General features: G+C 36.5%; 1 protein-coding gene across 3 annotated transcripts in view; it reads right to left on the bottom strand.

The window, feature by feature from the left end:
* Window positions 1-340: 340 nt before the first annotated feature.
* SP3 (Sp3 transcription factor) overlaps window positions 341-19,757 on the bottom strand; it is a 73,259-nt gene continuing 53,842 nt past the window's right edge. For 2 of the 3 annotated variants that reach the window (XM_082284725.1, XM_082284727.1), the window contains 3 exons: window positions 18,824-18,917; window positions 17,092-17,248; window positions 341-993 (listed from right to left, as the gene is read on the bottom strand). The gene's annotated coding sequence lies outside the window, so the exon portion shown is untranslated. Of the gene's footprint in view, window positions 994-4,086; window positions 4,177-17,091; window positions 17,249-18,823; window positions 18,918-19,757 lie in introns of those variants that run through there. The other variant, XM_082284726.1, reaches the window with a different exon arrangement.

Raw genomic sequence — 19,757 nt, 5'->3', positions numbered from 1 at the left:
CTGAAACAACTACTAAAAAATTGTTCTGATTTGAAGATTTATTAACTTATGTAGAATATTGGTCCTTAAAAAAAAAAAGAAACATGATGAACAAGAGATTTCAAACAAGACAACAAAACAGTACAATGATTTACATTTCATTAATAGACACAAGAAATGAAAGCAGAGGAACCTCTGCAAAAATGGAAATACCTGTTCTTTAGAATACAGTAAGTCTCATGAACATTTTAGAACCTCAGAATTCTAATAAAATTCCAGCTTCCCTTTACTAAGAAATTTTCCACAGAGCAGAAACTTCTTCACACATGCAATTTTATCATCAATCCATTAAGTACCACTCTTTGTTAGTGTTGTTCCAGAACAGACAGTGACCAAGTCCCTCTTCCTCATAGCTACTTCAACTTATTTCTTCCACATCTGATCTACATAATGCTAAATGAACATCCAAAAGTGAAAAAGCAGTAGAGGCAAAGATTAAATTCAAGAAAGAAAAGACATCCTTAAAGCTAAGTCACATGCCAAGACCCAAGATATTGCACCGATGGCAATGACAATTATAACTTGTCAGTTAGCAGCAGGTTTCCTGTCTGCTCCCTGAAACAACTTAATAGGAAATGACTGCTTCGATACATGTTTCTCAAGTATTATAATTTCTGTTTCATGCATCACACTAACATCAAAAATTTAAAGTACCTACTGTCATCAGCTAGACACAAAACACTGTACTTGTTATTACTCACATCCTCCAACATGTTGATTTAACTTACAGCACTTGCTAGTGAGGTGGACTGTGATTCAGATCCTTATGACCATCAGCGTCACTTTCCAGTAGAGCTTCAAAAAAATGCAGTATTGTGCCCAACTTTGTCCTTTGTTTCCTTTTCACTATTGTACAGTGTAATCAACTTACATTTGATTTATTTTTGCCTGTGTAAACTGTGATTTTGATATTTTTATTTATCGATATTTGTTTCCATCTCATATTAAAAAAACCTGCAAAAGGAAGAAATTGCATAAATTTTTGCATGTCCTGCTAGTCTGGCAAAAATACTCTTGCACAAAAACTTGCATTAACATTAAATTTCTAGCAAAATTTTTTCACTGTAGTTCACAAAACACTTTTGTCTGCTATCTGTGGACATAACCCTCACAGCTTATAGAGAAGGAAATTATTGTGGATACATAGCTCAGCTGTACTCGCAGATCTAGGAGCAGAAACCGTATCAGGTGTCCTGATGAAAAGTAGTCACCAAGAAAGCAAATATCCAACCAATAATCACAAAGAAACCAGCAGTTCTTGAGAAATGCCCAGCCTGGAATATGTAGAAGTCATTTGACACCAAATGCTCAGTAAAACAGGCACTGTAAAGCCGAAGACTGCCTGTGCACAATGCACAAGTGAAAGTAGAAGGCAAATTCATGAACCAGCTTTGCAGAGAGTCCATCCAGGTGCAGATTTCAGTATGTGTTAGAAAGGCACTCTCAACTGGGCAAGTGAACCAGAAGTTGTTAAAAAGAAGTTAGCTAATATAATTCAAAGAATATGTGCTGATGGAAATGACGGGATACATTCATAAAACAAGAGAAGCAGAGGTTAAGGAGAGCAGACTATGACAGATCATGGGGAACAGATGGGAAAAGTCCTCACAGCCTCTCTTGAGATATTAGCCTTCTTGGCATAAGTCCTTGGATAGGGGTGAGTCAGATGGGAAAACAGTTACATTCAAATGCCTAGAGGAAAGGTCAATTGTGACACTTGATAAAAAAGGCAAAAAAAAAAAAAAGAAAAGTAACAAAAGTAAGAATAACTGGAAAGGGTCTTTTCCAAAATATTTGACAGTCTGTCTTCAGATGATGCAGCATCATAGCTGTTTTTGATTAGTCCCCCCATAATATCACAGAAATTGCCATTGATATTAAGTCCAAAGAAGGTTTAAAAGTTATTTTACTGCTATTAAGAAGAAGCTGCACTTCAAATAAAGGAGTGGATTTAAATGTTGCCTCAGTGTTTTCATTCAGATACTGAAGAAAACACTTGATAGCTTTGAACAGCCCATCTACAATCATGTGTTCTATGTATTCAGGGTAGAGTTTCCATTCATCAGAAAGAGGATCTGTCTGAAGCAAATACTGATTGTCCTGGAAAGAGTAATTTAGAGAATCAGTAACAGGGGTTTAGAATTGCTCTTCTCAGTGTGTATTTCTTATTCCAGTTAACTGAGTCCAGGAATAAAGAAACTCTCACTTTGATGAAGAAAAGCATTCCCACTATTTACAACATAATTACCTTTTCATTGTAACTTTTACAAGTACATCTGGAACTAGTTACTGAAAACTATTTCCCTTTGGAGTTAGATTTGCATCAGCAAGTGCAAATTCTTGTTCTAGCTTTTACTTAGTCCTGGCTTTCCTAAACGTATTTAGACCTATTTAGTGACAATAGCTACTCCCAGAAAAAAATATGTACTGCATCTACTATCATGCAGACTATCTGGCAAATCTTTTCCACTGTTTCTTGAATTGTGCTTTGTAGAGTTTTTTTTTAAATCAATGGATAGAAGAAAGGATTTCTGTCATTTTTTTCTTGACAAAAAAAGTGTTTGACTCACTCTGTACAACATCGAGTTTCACATTATGCTTGAATATTCTGATTCTCTCATTCACATTTTAAGCAAGTTCTCCCTTCCTGTTCACTATGATCACAGAGATCTGCATTCTGCCAAGTCAGAAGCAGACATCAGTTGTTTGTCAAAACTCTCCAAATCATGTATTCTACTTGGCTTTGCAGCACAGTCTTTCACAGCCTCTGGCATAGATTTTAAATACAATTAAATTTGCAGTATAAGAAGAGTAAGAAAAACTCTTTTCTTTCTAAGGTTATCAAAAATATCTTTAAACAGATTCCTTCCTTCTTTGTTCAATCCATTCTGTACCAAATCCAAATTTACCTGTTATGCTGCAATAAACCATTAATCTTTTCACTTGGGAGGAAAGATAGACAATCAAATGTGCTCAGTCTTCTAGTTTTAAAAACACCTTATGCTAGGTTCTCGGTGTATTCAACCTTCTTATTATGATATATCAGCTGAGTCTGCATCCTATTTATACATTAGTAGACAACCTGGCTTTTAATGTAAACAAAAAGTTCCAGGATAGCCTATAAACCTGAGTATTTCTCACTCTCCCTAAGATGGATGACTGGACAAAAGCAGGACAAGTTTCTCTTACTGCAGCTCCTCCTTTGTCTTTCTATCATAGCTTCTGTGTGACATACTCAGATTTTAGTTCACTGATAATGCAGCAGACTGGTAGAAACATGAAGGTGAACATGACCCTGTTTTGAAACTGGATGATATCAGCTTGTTTGTATTCTATAACGATGTGGTTTGACCCTACGAAAGTCTATTTTACTGGTTGTCCATATGCAAACTAGAACCATTTTAACTAAAATCAATCCAACATAGCAACTTTGATTAAAAAGGTTCAAGCTAACTTTTACAGAGAAACGCAACGTATGTGCCTGGTACATGAGATGTCATTTCCATCAGCAGGAAGAAGTGCCATTAGATAATTTTTTTCTTTGTTTCTATGAAGGAAACTCCCATTATTCACCCCAGTTATGGCAGTAGTTTTGTAAAAATACATATCTGAGAACTGGACTAAAATCAACAATGGATTTTATTTCAGCCCCTGAAAAGCATTTTGCTCAGCCTAATAGCAGAACTTTCATCATCCTTTACTAGGCTCATAAACCACTTTGGCTTGATTTCATAAATTTCGTGGCTGAAGGAACTAGTTTTATCCATTCATTTAATAAATGAATGCATTGGAGGTCAGCCTTTTGTATTGAAAGAAAAGTATACCTACACTCAGTAAAACTACAATGTATGATTAACTACAAACTACAGAGTAACAACCATCTCACAGACAAGATAATTCCAAAACATAGTTGATCATAGTTTGGTTTTGGTTTAGTATAGATGAAAATTTGAGATTACTATGGTTTTGTCAATTTTCTACTCTGTTTTTATATTCCCATACATCTGTCGAAAAAAATCTTTTTTATTTACCTTGCAAAGTGCATCTCTTGCAATGTGAAAGCACTGCAACCTCCTGGTGTTAGAAGGATGTTGTAAAATCTCAACATATTACACCCATTGGAGAAATAGCAGAAAGCTACAGAATCACAAAAGATTTTGTTATTCAGAAAAAGGCGATCGGACACCAAAAAAAAACCCCTTTCTCAAGTTACCTCATTGTAACTGCAGAATTTACTGAAGCAAAATTTATATCAGCCTCCTGAGAGCAAGAGCTACAAGTCTTTGCCATCTCTATCCTGCAGTGTTGGTCTCTTCATTTAGATTTCATGTACAATATCCTTTTTAAAAAATGAAATCTGAGTGGCATTTCTCTCATTCTAAGCCACTAATGCTTCTCAGGGACCACATGTAGTACGAACACATAATCCTGTTACACTCTTTTGGACCCTGAAGTAAAAATTCATGACATTTGATACATAACTTGTATCTTGTGCTTATGTCTAGAATGAAAGAGAACTTTTAGCACAAAACAAAATAATTGCTAAAACAATTCAAAGAAATCCTTAATGTCATGCAGTGAATTTACTACTGGGTTACTTTCTAACTAAAATTACTTCATACCATCCAAATGCAGAGGTACGTTTCACAGAATCGTAGATTATGTTAAGTTGGAAGGGACCAATCGGGATCATTGAGTCCAACTCCTGGTCTTGCACAGGACATCCCCAAGAGTCACACCATGTGCCTGAGAGTGCTGCCCAAATTCTTCTTGAGCTCTGTCAGGCTTGGTGCAGTAACCACTTCCCTGGGGAGCCTGTTTCAGTTCCCAACCACCCTTTGGGTAAAGAACCTTTTCCTGATACCCAACTTCAGCTTCCCCTGGCACAACTTCAGGCCGTTCCCTCGGGTCCTGTCACTGGTCACCACAGAGAAGAGATCAGTGCTGCTCCTCCTCTTCCCCTCACAAGGAAGCTGTAACTGCAGTGAGGTCTCCCCTCGGTCTCCTCTTCTCCAGGCTGAAAGACCAAGCGGCCTCAGCCGCTCCTCATACGGCTCCCCCTCAAGGCCCTTCACCAGCTCTGTTGTGATTCTTTGGACGCTTCTCTATATTTGTTACCTTACACTGTGGTACCCAAAAGTGCCCCCAGCACTCGAGGTGAGGCCGCCCCAGTGCAGAGCAGAGCGGGACAACCCCTCCCTTGCCTGGCTGGCGATGCTGTGCCCGGTGCCCCCAGGACACGGCTGACCCTCCCGGCTGCCAGGGCACTGCTGACTCATGTTCAACTCACCATTGACCAGGACCCCCAGGTCCCTCTCTGTGGCACTGCTCTCCAGCATTCCCCATACATTCTGTCTGTACATGCAGGGGTGCCCAATCCCAGGTGCAGAACCTGGCACTTCCCTTGCTGAACTTTACATGGTTGGTGGTTGCCCAGCCCTCTAATCTGCTGAGGTCTCTCTGCAGGGTCTCCCTGCCTTTGAGGGAGTCAACAACTCCTCCCAGTTTTGCATCATCTGTGAACTTGCTTAGTATCACTTCCAGCCTGCATCCAAGCCATTTACGAGGACGTTGAGGAGCACAGGGCTGAGGATGGAACCCTGTGGAACCCCATTAGTGACTGGACACCAGTCTGAGGTCACCCCATTCACTATAATCTTTTGTGCCCAAATTGTGAACCAGTTACTCACCCACAGCATGACATGTTTATCCAGCTGTGTGCTGGACATTTTGTCCTGAAGGATACTGTGAGAGACAGTATCAACAACTTTACTGAAACCCAAAAAGATTACATCAACTGGCTTCCCTTGGTCAGCTAGGTGGGTTACTTTGTTATGAAAGGAAATCAGGTTTGATAAGCAGGACTTTCCTCTCATGAAGCTCTGCTTGTTGCAACCAGTGACTGCATTGTCTTTCAGGTGTTTTTCAATATGTCCCAGAATAATCTCCTCAATAACTTTACTGGGCACTGAAGTGACACTGACAGGACTGTAGTTTCCAGGGTCCTATTTCTTGCCCTTCTTGAAAACTGGGATGATGTTTGCCAGCTTCCAGTCAGCTGGGGCTTCTCCAGATTCCCAAGATTGCTCAAAAATTTTTGAGAGATTATGCAATGACATCAGCTAGCTCCTTGAGGATTCTTGGATGAATCCCATCAGGCCCCATAGATTTGTAGGGATCTGGAGCATCAGATCCCACATAATTTCAGGGTGGATTGGGAGTTAGTTGATCATTCTCACAGCCATGATCCTCAAGCTCAGGACACTGAGACCCCCTTGGTCCATCATCCATGTTGAAGACAGAAGCAAAGAATGCATTAAACACCTCTGCCTTGTCCATGTCCCTGCAGATATGGACACTTACTTTAATAGCAGTGTGAAATCTAATTTCTGCTGTAGCTGCCAAGATAGCCAACTGCTCTTTTTTTATATTTTTGTTAAAGAGAACAAGTTGCTTCAAACTTTGTGCAGAATTTTTCCTCCTCTTCCACATGATCCCTGCAGAACTTAGAGGAGGAGGAAAAAAATTCAATGAGAAGTATACTTACAAGTATGATTCAATGCTCTTTGAACAGATTTTAAAAATCAAAAAGCATCCTATGAGAACTTTATGAGCACATTTCCATATTTTTCACACACGTCAAAGTATACCTTTAATTGCTTATATAAAGATGTGCAGATCTGAGCTTTTAAAGACAGGAAATAGAACCAAAATGTCACGGGCTACGTCAGCTTTCTTGTACATCTATGCAATCTCTGCTGTAATTATTTTCTATTGGGATTCTAAAGAACTGGATAAAGCCTGTCAACTTTTTGTCTAAAGTTTAAGTGTTTTGCTTTCACTGAATTTCATCAGAAGGTAATTTGGTTGTGAAGGAAAAAAAAAAAAAAGACATTCTAAGCATCTGCATGTTCATTTTAGAGTGGAAGTTTAATATAATTTGAATTTCAATGAAATAAGATGAGAAAGTGTTCAGATTTCAAGTATTTTTAAATTTCTCATGAACATTTCAGAGCCTCCAAAACTTGTTTTTTGGTTCACAAGAGCATCTGCTTTTTCAAAATCCCCCAGTTTCCTGCTACTATTGCTGCACAGTCAAGTTCCTTTTTATAGTATCGCCTTTTCAAAATCCTAATTCGGGGGAAGTGATCTTCCATACTCCTGAGTGTCTCATTTCCACACAAGCAATAAATATCATTACAAACTTGATCAGTAAAGAGAGAATTTAAAAATTTCCATGGCCTACATTTTGGCCGGAAGGATTGGCAAAATACGACAAATCCTCTGAATGGTACAGTAAATATCAGAATGAACTAAATTGTTAAATTCCCATGAAATCTGCTTGTAATCAGGCTAAAAATACTGTGGGAAAACTGCCTGTCTCATGGTTTCTTCAATAATTCTAATTTTGGTTTTGTTTGAAAGTCAGAATTGCCTAACCTGAAAATGTATGGAAATGTTCCAAAAGCCACGGCAGCATTTTGAGAAGATCAGCAAAAACTGACTGCAGGTTTATTTTGATTTCAGTTCAGCTTTCTCCTAAGTCATTTGACTAATTTCAGTATGTGTGGAAATATGTTTCCTTACTTTGTGATTACTTTAGAAGCAGTTATTACCTTAAAAACAGAGAACACAGAGAATTTCATCTCTTACGGTAATTGCAGGCTTAAAAATGAAGACGCTGCTCCAATCAACTTCCTGTTTCTTTGAAGGAGAAAAGATTTTTAATTTCTATCACTGAGGTGTGAAAATGAACAGAAAAAAATTTTGTTCTTCTAGTTATTATTTAACAGGTACATAAGTATGTACTTGTAGAACAGTCAGACTACCAAAAACACTGCACAGCAGGACCTATGAAAATACAGCGTGTGTCTAATGGGAAGAGAGAAAACAGTAGGTATAATCCAGAAAACAGGCAAAGAAAAGTACTGTGTTCCTGAGACTGCACATAAAACTGTAAAGAATATAGAAAACAATTGAAAATACCTAGCTAATTACTTAAAACTTATTTCAAACCCCAGCTGAAATATAACATATCCCTTTGAGAAAAAAAAAAAATATTGAACTATACTAATTAAGGTAGATCAATTAATTTAATTAATACCAAAATGTAAGCAAATTAGTAATTTTAAAAATAATGATTAAATTAAGAAGAGGTGGGAGATTTTTCCTACTTACTGTCTTTTACTCTCAAACATCTCTTTGTATCAGGTAATTTCCTCATCAAACATTGACAGAACAACAGAAAAATTGGGATAAAAGCTAGAACTGGTGGCAAGTCTTTCCAGCAGATTACTAAATATCAGCAAATTTGCAGAAAATTCACTGAACAATAAATAAAGAATTGCAATTTTATTCTAAAACATTTTACCCTAAAACCTGCATATTTCCCAGAAGTTATTCTGTTAAAATGACAGAATAATTTGCTGATTAATTATAGGGAGCTTTTTTTTGTTTTTTAGTGGGAGTTTTTTTGTTTTGTTTTTGGGAGGAGGGTTTGTTTTGTTTTGGGTGTTTGTTTGTTTGTTAGGGGTTTTTTTGGTGGTGGTGGTTTGGTTTAGAGTTTTTTTGCTTGGAAAGTAAATTAGGAATTGCATATGGGAAATATACATAGAATCCTGGTTTAGAGTTACCTTTCTTGCCTCTTCAAATGCAAGATTAGCATTTTGTGTGAATAGTAATGGTGTTGAGGAAGAGATTATTAAGAACTGAATCATGGGAACTAATTTAATGAAGTTATGAAAAAATAAATATAGAAAAACCAAAATAGTGGAAAAATATAGGTACTTTTAGAATGAATCAAAGACATTCTCACAAAAGAAATATAACTATATATAAATAGATAAAAAAATTATATATGCCTTATTTCTATAACTAATTATTAGAATAAACTTTATCTTTGCTCAGTTTGTAGGAGTGGTTCTGAGAGGCAGTTAGGAATGGTGACTGGAACAGCTGGTGAAAGACACATATCTTGTGCTACTGGAAATCAGACCAGACAATATGCCCAAAAAATACCTCTTAAGAAGAAATGAAGTACTTGCATTATCCATTTCCAAAACAACACAGGACACAGAAGTAGCAGTCATAAAATGTGAAGAAACACTCTGATGCAGCATTGTGAGACAGTGCTGCAGCCTGGCAAGTGGCACTGGCCAGGAAAAGCATAAGGGCTTTTTTAGCCCTTAAGCTACAACAGTGGGCAAAAAAGCCAGTGGTACAAAGCTCTAAGGAAACCATTCTGGCAGAATGCATGAAAACAGCTGTCCTAAAGCACTGGACACACATCTGTCATAGTTTCTCCACATACCCAAATAATGGACTGAGATAAGAAAAATTATTTTTCCTCTGATCTGGTTGTATTTTGAGTTAACATCACTTGGAAAAAAAGCCCGTGCTATAGAAGACATTTCTAGAGCTATTGTGAACCACCTGTTGAATCTGTGACAATCCAGTCTGTCCAAAATAAGTATTTTTACTATCACAGAATCATAGAATGGCCTGGGTTGAAAGGGACCTTACAGATCACCTACATCCAACCCCTGCTGTGGGCAGGGATACCCTATGTAAATGTAGTTATAATTATTTCCTTGACACTGTGGGAAATGGCACTGAAGCTACCACTTCTGCAGGTGTCAAGTCTTCAAAAGGCAAATTGCAGGTGCCTAGAGGACAAATTCAAGAAATACAACTAAAAAGTTTATAGTGTGATTTTATATAATTTTTACCAATAACATGTTTGCTGCATTTGAATATGTATTACCAGCAGCAGTCTCAGTTTATGACAGTTCATGGTTAAATACCCCATAAAAGCTAACTCACTTGTTCTATTTTGAACTCGCTACACTCATGCTGACAGCCCAAATTACAGTATTTTATTATATTGCATCTTTACTGTGTATTTTATTTATCTCTGTTGTACCCTTTAGTATTTGGCATCTATTCAAAATCTTTTACCTGTGTTCTCCTGCTGTTCTGGGGGGTTTTGTAGCTTCTTTTGATTTGTACTCAGAGCATTTTCTTTTACTTTCACACTGTACAAAATTCACTAGTTTGGAGAGCTTAAGCAATCTCTCAATGACACCAAATCCCATTTGTTCATCTGATTTGCCACACAGCTGCAAAGATAGCCTGTGTATTAAATCACCAGTTGTAACCACCTGTAAAACACTGCTTGTAAATATGCTCTTCAAGGCATCAAGCCAGCTTAATGTAGCAGTTAAATTTTTAAATGAAATGTCACAGGAAACATGTATGTTCCCTATAAGCAATTTGCAATTCAACTGGTTTGCATACTGCCCGTTTACTGTTTGTTAAAATTCATGTCTTGATTTTTTTATGTGTCTTCATAGGTTCTGCTAACAGAGCATCCATAAAAACTGGAATTTTTCATGGGGCATCTAAGTTTAATCCCTGCGGCAACAGCTACATTGACTTCATTTTTCCTGAATTTCTTTGAAAGAAGATATTTTCTTAGATCTAAAAAGTTCTAACAATGCCTTGATTTGGCAAGACAATTCATTGTGTAGCTCTACAGAGTAAGTACTTTGTCTTCGATTAACTTTGGTTTTCCTCTAAAGTCTGAAATTATGGCCTAATCTCAATATAGGCATAAAATAACATTCTTCTATTCAACAGTTGCATGGATATGAACAGTCAGTGAGCTTTGTTTGGTGACATTTAACTTTATCATTCTTCCATACCCATTGCAAAACCTTGCCTTCTCCCTAAAGTTCCAAAGACGGTTTTTATCAACAACTTTTTCTTTTTATGTATTTCCTTGTCTCTCTGGAAGACCATTTCTAAATAACAGCTTTTGAGGAGAGAGCTTTTCTCCATTTTCATTTGGGTGAGATTTTACAAGGGTCTTAAGCACCTGCATCTTGCAAAAGTGAAAGGAACATAGATAGTAATGGCCCTCTCTTTCTTTTGAAACTTTCTAACAGGTTTGAAATCTTAATGAATTAGAGAATCTACAACATTTATATCAGAGAAAGTTCTATGTTTTATTGTAATACTTTTTATGGAACTAGTGAGTTATTTTGCTGAATATAACTGCTGGATAAAGAAATCCATGCTGTGAAAAGTTAGTTTGCCCCTACAAGAATTACTTTGATCAGCATCACCCTTCTTCAACAGAGAGAGTACATGCTTCCCATGTTTCTCAGGCAGCCATATCCTATCAACTCTCTGCTTTCTTCCTCCACCACAGCACAATGTCCATTTTCTCCCGTATTTTCCTTTCCCCCCCACAGTTCTCCCTTTGTTCTATCTGTTCTCCATTACATGTGGTACGTTTGTATGCTTATATAAACTCCTTCTCCTTATTCCTGATTTTATGATGCATCTATTTTTGTTTGTTGTACATGTTGGGATGCATTTGTACAGCGCTGAAAGTAAACCTCTTCTATCTCAGCAGGAAGCTGTTCCTCAAAGCAATTATGCCTGATGGCTCTCTTTCCATTTTCCATCAGCTTCTCAAGAAATTGTATTTCCTGAAACCCTACAAATTCCCCTTTAGAATCTTACATAACTCTATGTATTCAACCATCTCTTTTTCATCCTTCTTCTCTTTTTCATTATGTTTTTCACTTTGTTAGATATTTGCCTCATTTACTCATACATTATCTATTCTGATACTTTATATTTTCCACCACTATATTGATTGCTATTTTCTTAGAAATTTACAGAGTTTACATAGGATCACGGCACACAGCTCCCACTAATTTTAGTAACTCCCACTGACTTTAATGTGAGTTTTGTGGCTAACTCCCTGGCAACTCAGAAAATACAGGGTCTAGTGGGTATAATCTGAGTTTAGAATCACTTATTTAGAAGAATAAGCTTTTAAAAGTTTTTTCTGGTTTTGTGGTCTTGCATTATTACAATTTTTAATAGCTGAGGGACCAAAGAAGACATTTTCACATAAATTAGAGTATTTGAGGTCTACATGTCAAGATTCAGAACAAATTAGGAAAGATTAGTCATTTTCCCCTGAGTCACCATCAAATTTTGCCCTTGCTTTTATCATTGCAGTCTATGGTGGTCTTCTCTTGTCTACTGCAGATGAAAAAACACGACTTGAATAATGAATGAGTCTATGATCAAAAATATGCAAATCTTGTTCTTCATTTCAGAATTTGGACATATCAACTTCAATTTCCTAAATCCTCTCTTCTAACTCAAGCTATTAATGATGCTAAGACAATTATCTAACTCTACCAGACTGCCTATTGTTCATTCAGCAGAAACCTTTATTTTTAAAAGAATGTCAAACTATTTCTGTAATATTTCATATATTATTTCATTTTTCTTTCATAGTCTTTCTGTGTCTTAAGTAGTAGCCAGGGTGTTCACAGCTACAAGATAAGGAAGCTTTATCTGAAAAAGTAACATATTCTTATAGACCATCTGATATAACTAAGAAAAAAAGGTGAGCTTTTAGACTCACAACCCCTTCATCTGTATCTTAATCTTGTGTTCTTTTCAACAGGACTAAAACCTGCTGTTACTCTTTGGTCATCTAAAAAATATGTCCCTTTTTTCCTCTTTCTTCATGTATCTCTAAAGGCAGTTTCTCCAAACCTGGATATTTGTGCACCCATTTTCCATTCCAGACATCAAGCCAGTTCTCACATAGCTACAATCTCTAGTGCAATTGAAGACAGCGGGTTTTCACTGTTTGTTATATTTGCTTTTAAAGTAAGTCCAGCAGTTTACAAAACATAAACCTGAACATTAGAAATACCTACTGTAAATCAGAATATTAAGTTCTTATTCAAGGCCAAACTGTGATTACCCTTTTTGTAATTTCAAGGGTAAAAATGATACAAGTGCTTTATATCAAATATATACTGGCAGCCAACCACTGCTGTGGTCCTGAATACTTCCAGTGATCAAGGTGTTGGCAGAGTCCTGAGTCACCTTCTCAGACGAGTAAGGAAGCTGGCCATGAAAAAGATACTTCAGATTCCAAAATGGCCAGAGGACCTTAAAGCAAAAACCTTTTTGCATCCTGGGTTTCAGAGAGGTAGTACCTGCAGTATCACTTGCTGTGAGTAAACAACAGGATTACATTCACTGTCTAGTGTTGCTCCTTTGTCAAATAAGCTGTGATTGGAGTCAGGGTCACCATGTTTCCCTGCATACCAAGTGACTTGCAGCCAAAATGACTGGCACGGCCTACATCTATCTGGTCTTCAAACTGTTGCAAGCTTGTGTTGTAAACACGTTAGCATTGATTTTAGTTGAGGCTAAGGAGATGTATCTCCTTTGTCTATATTTTCTTTTCCCACTTTTTTTCTTACTGGGGAGAATTTTATTCCATGTGAAAGTCTTATATAAAACTTGATAGCATTTATCCAGCAATAAAAGTCTTGAACATTGAAAAAAGAATATTTGACAAAATTATTCATTTCCCAACATTTGCTGTTTAATTGCATGAAGACTAAAAGCTACACATGAACCAAATTTAAATAAATTTTTAAAAATCAAGCTGTGAAAGTACAAAATTTAAAAATTAAAAAAAAAAAAGAAAAAGAAAATAAAGAAAAAAAAAAGAGAGAGCAAAACCCCCAAACCTGTGGCTGTGATAAACAGGCTAGCTGCAGCATGATGTATTTTCATTCTGCCACCCATTCACACTATATTAAATTTTACCTCTGAGTCCTGAAAATTGCTCAAGGCAGCTAAGTTTTCATTGGAGGTTTGCCTGGAGCCTTTTTCAGGATCAAGGCCTGCTTCATCAGGTGTCCTACCAACATGAATTACACTAGTTCAAAGTACAATTCTCATACAAATTAATCACAGCACGTGCTCAAATATTTATCAAAATGTTTCTCAACCTAGTAATTTCACTCTATAGAATTTTGAGATATGAAATAGATTAAATATTTTACCTTAGAAGCAGATTCCAGTCCTTTTGACTCTTGAAATGCAGGATTTAATATTGTTACTAAGTGGTGACCATTCATCTGCCAAGTGAATCTCACATGATGAGAGAGCTTTCTGCATTACAAATGTATGGAAAGTTCTATCTCAAAATTCAATTACAAATATCAATACTTGCTATTCAGAGCAACAGCTCCAAAATAAAGCTCTTTAATTTCAGATTATAATTGAAAATGTAACCAAATTATTGTATATTCTATTGCTTTTGACACCACTGACAAATACAGGAACTAATCCTGTACCTGCTACTCACATTATCACTAATGCAAGTAATCCCATTCAAATTAAGAATGTGTAAACAAAAATTATTCATGTAAGTAAAAAGTACAAGATAGAGTGGATAAATCCCCTGAAATTGAATGATACAATCCATTTATTTAGTTTCTTTCTCTAAGGTATGTGGTTTCACATGCCCAGCTGGAGCTGAAAGTACAACTGAGACTACAAAAGCTTAAATAACAGATACTGCACAAGCAGAGGTGTATCAGCTGATACAGCTGTTGATCTTTTGAAAAAAGCAGCTCCCGGGATCTCCCTGCATTCCTCAGTTCATGATCTCCTGCATGCTTATAGTCCAGGAGGCTCTTGACTCAAGCAGAGGGCTCAAACTTAGGAGCTACTACATAAGCAGGCATAGCCTACTTCCATGACAGTCCCATTAGAGGAAATGAGACAGAAACAAACACTGACAGGATTATACTTAGAACTTTTTTCTCTATTTTCGTGCCTCAGTTTTAGATCCTCAGCCCACCACTACTCAGTTACAGCACAGATGACTTACCAAGAAATGGCATTATAACCAAGATAATAACATCAAAGGAGCATTTCAGTAAGAAAAAGTTTTAAAAGTCAACACCATTCTCATTAAAAAGGGCTGAATAAAAATGCTATGGATAAAATCACTTAGATTTAGAGTACAGTTGTTCAAGCTACCTGGTATCTTCAAATATTAAAATCTTGCCATGTTCAGCTCCACAACCAGTATTGAACTATTCTAACCATACTTCTGCCACATAGCTGAGCTGATGGAGACAGGAATACATTTCTCAGTGAATTTTCCATGATTTCTAGTCACCATGAGCCATCAGGCACGATTCAATCTGCCTCTATTGCAGCTGGACTTCTTGCCAGCTGTTACTGACAGTCCAGTACTATATGAAAGTGTCAATCCTTCAAATGGTAAGGTAAAGCCAATTAGTTCATAAGGTTAAAAGCAGAGTTTTGTGGAGGGACATCCTATTTTTATACAGTTTCTTTAAAAATTAAGCAAGCCATATCTAGATTGAGCATGTGTCTTCTGTGCAAGAGTAATAGTCACATTTCACCAAAAATTGAATAAGTCTATTGTGTAAATGAAGGACTCCCTAAGCACACATTAACAAGAGAGACCATAGCCATCTATCATCTCAACGATCGCTGAACAACAGGATCTGTAAGTAATTTCGATAGAACAGATTGTGACAGCTTCATAGGAATTACTGCAAGTTGCAGAGGCAAAAATCTACAGAATAAAAGGAATAGAAGTAGGATGTAGGTTGTTCTGTCAATTCACATATGATCAAGCATTGAAAGCAGCCTTGCTAAAATAAGTATTTTTCTCACTAGAATAAAAAGACGCAGGGGATAGTACAGGAGTGCCTGTAGTGTCACATATGAGCTAACTATACTGAGAAAATCAAATAAGGATCTTGTTGCTAAAAGAAAATATCAATAAATGCAAAATATTTCTTTTCATGTTTCAGTAAAAGCAAAAATAAGCACTGTATTTCTCATCATATATAAAAACATTATACATATATATCTATACCTATATCTATATATCTTAGCTTGACTGGCCTCCCAACCAACCTATCAGTCCTATGAGTAAAGTGTAAGAACAGAAAAATCTGGATCTATTTCTTACAAGAAGGTAAGGCCAAGTTATTAATGCATGACAGAGTCTGGTATAGGTGAAGTAAGTATTCTGGCATTATTTCAGTCATAAATCTTTTACCTCACCTCATTCATTTGTCCTTGTATATCATCTTATACAGAGATAGTCACAAGAAATTTGACAAGTAGGGCAGTGCTAGAAAACTGCACTATCCTTTTCTTTGAGTAACAATTCTGATTTTCGCCATCTTATGGAACTCTCAAACAAGAGACTCACAATGAAATGCTTCAAAGACAGTGAGAGCATATGGCAAAATGCAGCCCTCTCATCTCAACTTCTCTGCAAAAGAACTAAGAAGTTACTGTCCATGAACGATTAGAATTTATCTGCTAGCCCATAGCTGTGAGTAGTCAGAAAGGAGCTAATTTAGAATAGTTCAGAAATGCTTATCCACATTAGTTTAGCCTTTCATGCCAAGACTTCTTTTACTACGACGTTAAGTGTATCTTGTCAATAGGGAGGTGTTTACAATTTTGCACGAACAAAAAGAAACAACAAAGTTTAAAAAGACAAACTGAAAGGAACAAAAGGTAGTATGTCAATGCTCTAGCAGAAGGCCAGTTTTTTACTTACAATATGCTACCTAAAATTCAGCACCTACATGTTAAATAAATAATTTATATTCTCTCTCCTCTGCTAAGAGATTGCTCTGTGTATAATGAACAAAAGCAATTCAGATTGATACAGATCACTTCATCAGTACCTCACTGCACTTTACAAAAGCTACTAATGACCCTTCCTCTCCCTTCTATAGAGCTCAGTGGGAGCTCTGTGACAACGTTCATGGGAGTTGGAGGTGTCTCAATTCTCAGCACTGTTGTGAGAGGTATGAAAATGGTTCACAACTGCAACACATTACAGGAAACTTAGGCCACAAGATGGTGTTCTGAATGCACATTAGAAGCCAAACCAGCAGATCCCAAAACACCTTAATAATGACTGATTCATCTAAATTTTAACACCTCTTTTCCACATTTTTCTGAAACTTTGATGTCTCTCAGTGTTATTATCCACTAACTTCAAACAACTTTTGTAAGTAAAGCACACTAAAAATGAAAAAAGGAGTATTACTTAGAAAAATGTGATAATAGTAAAACAACACAACACATTGCATGTAACAGTTACAGAAAGAGCTCTATGGGAATGTTACAGCATTTGTATTTACTAACCTGTTGTAATCCAGTGGGCCGTGTTTACTTTTCTGTGTTTGCCTTCCAACACCAATAAAACTCCTTCCTCATGAATAAACTTCTTCACTGTACACTTTTGCTCTCTGACTCCCAAGTGCTTTTTTCTCCAGCTGAGATGAGTAGCTGGTGTGAAAAACTTCAGGGAACAGCAAAACAGTTTGAGACATCAAAGCTGCTTCTATCCTCTTTCACCAATAAAATGTTTAATTTGGGCTATTTCAGCAAATGTGCCTTCAGTGACTATCAGTGGCTTCATTCAGTGTTAGTGTCACTAACACTGAAAAATGTTTCTGGGTTTTTTACCCAAGAAACAAGAGTGCTAAAAAATGCAGATTGAGACAACCAAAAAGTAACTGCCTACCTAGAAAACAGTTTTGGCTAGCTAAAACATTTATGCTTCCATAAATTCTGTTTCTAAAACAGCATTAGTGTTGGCAACCTACTCCTTGTATCTTCTATCATATGAAAACTAGAGCACTCCATCAGGAATTTGAGGGTATTTGAAGTCACACATTTGTCCCCTGTTTGCCCTCCTCAGAGTGCCATCTCTGAGAATTCCCCCCCCCCATCCCAGGGATTTCAGGTGGGAAATTTCAAGAAATCAGTTTTTCTCCACTTCCTTTTCTTCCATTAAGTTATCAAAACTCATTTTCCTAATTCAGGCAACCCCCAACAAATTTACAAAATGTAAATCTGACTGTAATAAATACAAAAAGCAAAAAAGGTGAACACTACAGAATGAAAACCTGACAGGGTAGTGACTTTATCCTGAAGAGAGGATTACTTGGCACCAGGTCACAAACTCAGTGCAGACACGAAAGTGAGACTACAGCAGTTAGGGTCAGACTCAAGAATTTAAGTCTTCACTGAAACACCTTCACTGAAAATCCAACTGTGTTTAATTTCAAGATACAAGTTCTTCTGCTCTCTGCTTCAGGGCAGTCAAATGCAATTCAGCTTTGATCGAAAAACCTTATATTGTCACAGCACATATAAGCTGAGGTAAAAAAGGACTAAAACAGCTGTAGAGCTTTTGGTCTGAAGCATTCTGTCCAGAGCTTAGAACCTGTGGCTGTTAAAATCAGTCTGCACAGGGAGAGACAGCTTGGTTCACAAGTTTATAGTTAAATACTCTTTCCAAGTAACTTGGAAACCAAATCCACTTTACTAAAGCCACTTTTTTGAAACAGCCCCAATACGATAATGGGATAGTTTTGATTAATCAAATTTCAACCATTGCAAACATGCCATTTTGAAAAGCAGAGTCCTTCTCCCCAATAACTGCTAATTCCAACCAGAACATTCTGGCTTTCCTTGTCTCAAGTGAACATACACATTGTTTTTCTGACAATTAATACATCATGGACTACACTATGTTCCTAAGTCCACTACTTTTTTAAAAATATAGGACATAAAATTGTATTTAATTGTGTATAGAGCTTAAATAGTAAAGTGATTACCCCAGTACACAGCAGCATTTCAGAAATTTTATTAAACAGAAAATACTACTGCAGAAGAAAAGTTCCACTGGGTAACAGCTGCCCCCTTTTCTAGGGTTCCAAGTATTTGTTGTCTTTTAAATACAAAAAATGTTCTTAAAACTTCTGAATGCATGCACTTTGCTGGTCATTTTCTGTTCCTTCTAGGTCTATTTTGAGAATCTCTGCATAAGCTCATTTCAATTTCTAAGAATACATATAATTATACTCACAAGTCTGAAATCTTGGCACCTCTCTATTTCTAAACATAAGATTCTATTTAATCACATAACTGTACAATATCAGGCTGTGATAGTGATGATGCTCCTGCAAAAAAAAAAAAAAAAGTAAAAATTGTTTTGCTTTTCAGTGCTTGGTGCATAAAAATTAATACCCATTTTGATCTAGAAATGCATGAAACACAGAAAAACATGTAAGTTCTGACAGACAAACTGAGCAGAGATGCATGTGCATTAGTATAACAGGGCACATACTTAGTGGTATCAAGATGATCTGTGGTAGAGTAAACTGAACAAAGGAAACAAATATCTAGAGCAGAAAGGAAGGCAGAAGTAGCAGCTTTTCAGGTTTTGAGGAGAATCTCTTGTATGAATAAAATCCCATGGATTGGCATCAATCTGCAAGTATTTTCTATCATTCTGAAGATTGTTATCCTTCTTCTTTTTCCAAATAAACAAAAAACACCAAATAAATTACCTCAAACCCAAACTAACCAAACAAAAACCAAACTAACAAAAAAAGAAACCTTTTCAAGAAAATAAAATTTAAAAAACCTAGAACAAATACTCAATATCAGATGGTCTGAGTTTTTTCTTTTAATTTTCTTTTATTTCTTCTCAGACAAAATCCTTTGCCAACGTTGAGCAAAAGTTAGGAAAGGTTTGAGGTTTTAAGGGCTCTTTTTATGATGAATACACTATGAACAGCAGTAAAAAACATCATCCTACCCTTCGAGCTATCTTTTCCTCAACATTGTGCAAGATGTAGTAAATATTTACATCCTCATGCTTCACTCTACTCCCCTGTATAATGATATGCTGCCATACCTACACTGTCTTTATCTAACGTCTGATTCATTAATGATTGTAAGGAACACTGAGAAGCTCACTTAAAAGCATAATATCAGAAACAGCTTTTGCAAGGAGC

This window comes from Coloeus monedula, assembly GCF_965178545.1.
Source record: "Coloeus monedula genome assembly, chromosome: 7".
NCBI classification, from domain to species: domain Eukaryota; kingdom Metazoa; phylum Chordata; class Aves; order Passeriformes; family Corvidae; genus Coloeus; species Coloeus monedula.
This window is presented reverse-complemented; position numbering and strand designations above follow the sequence as displayed.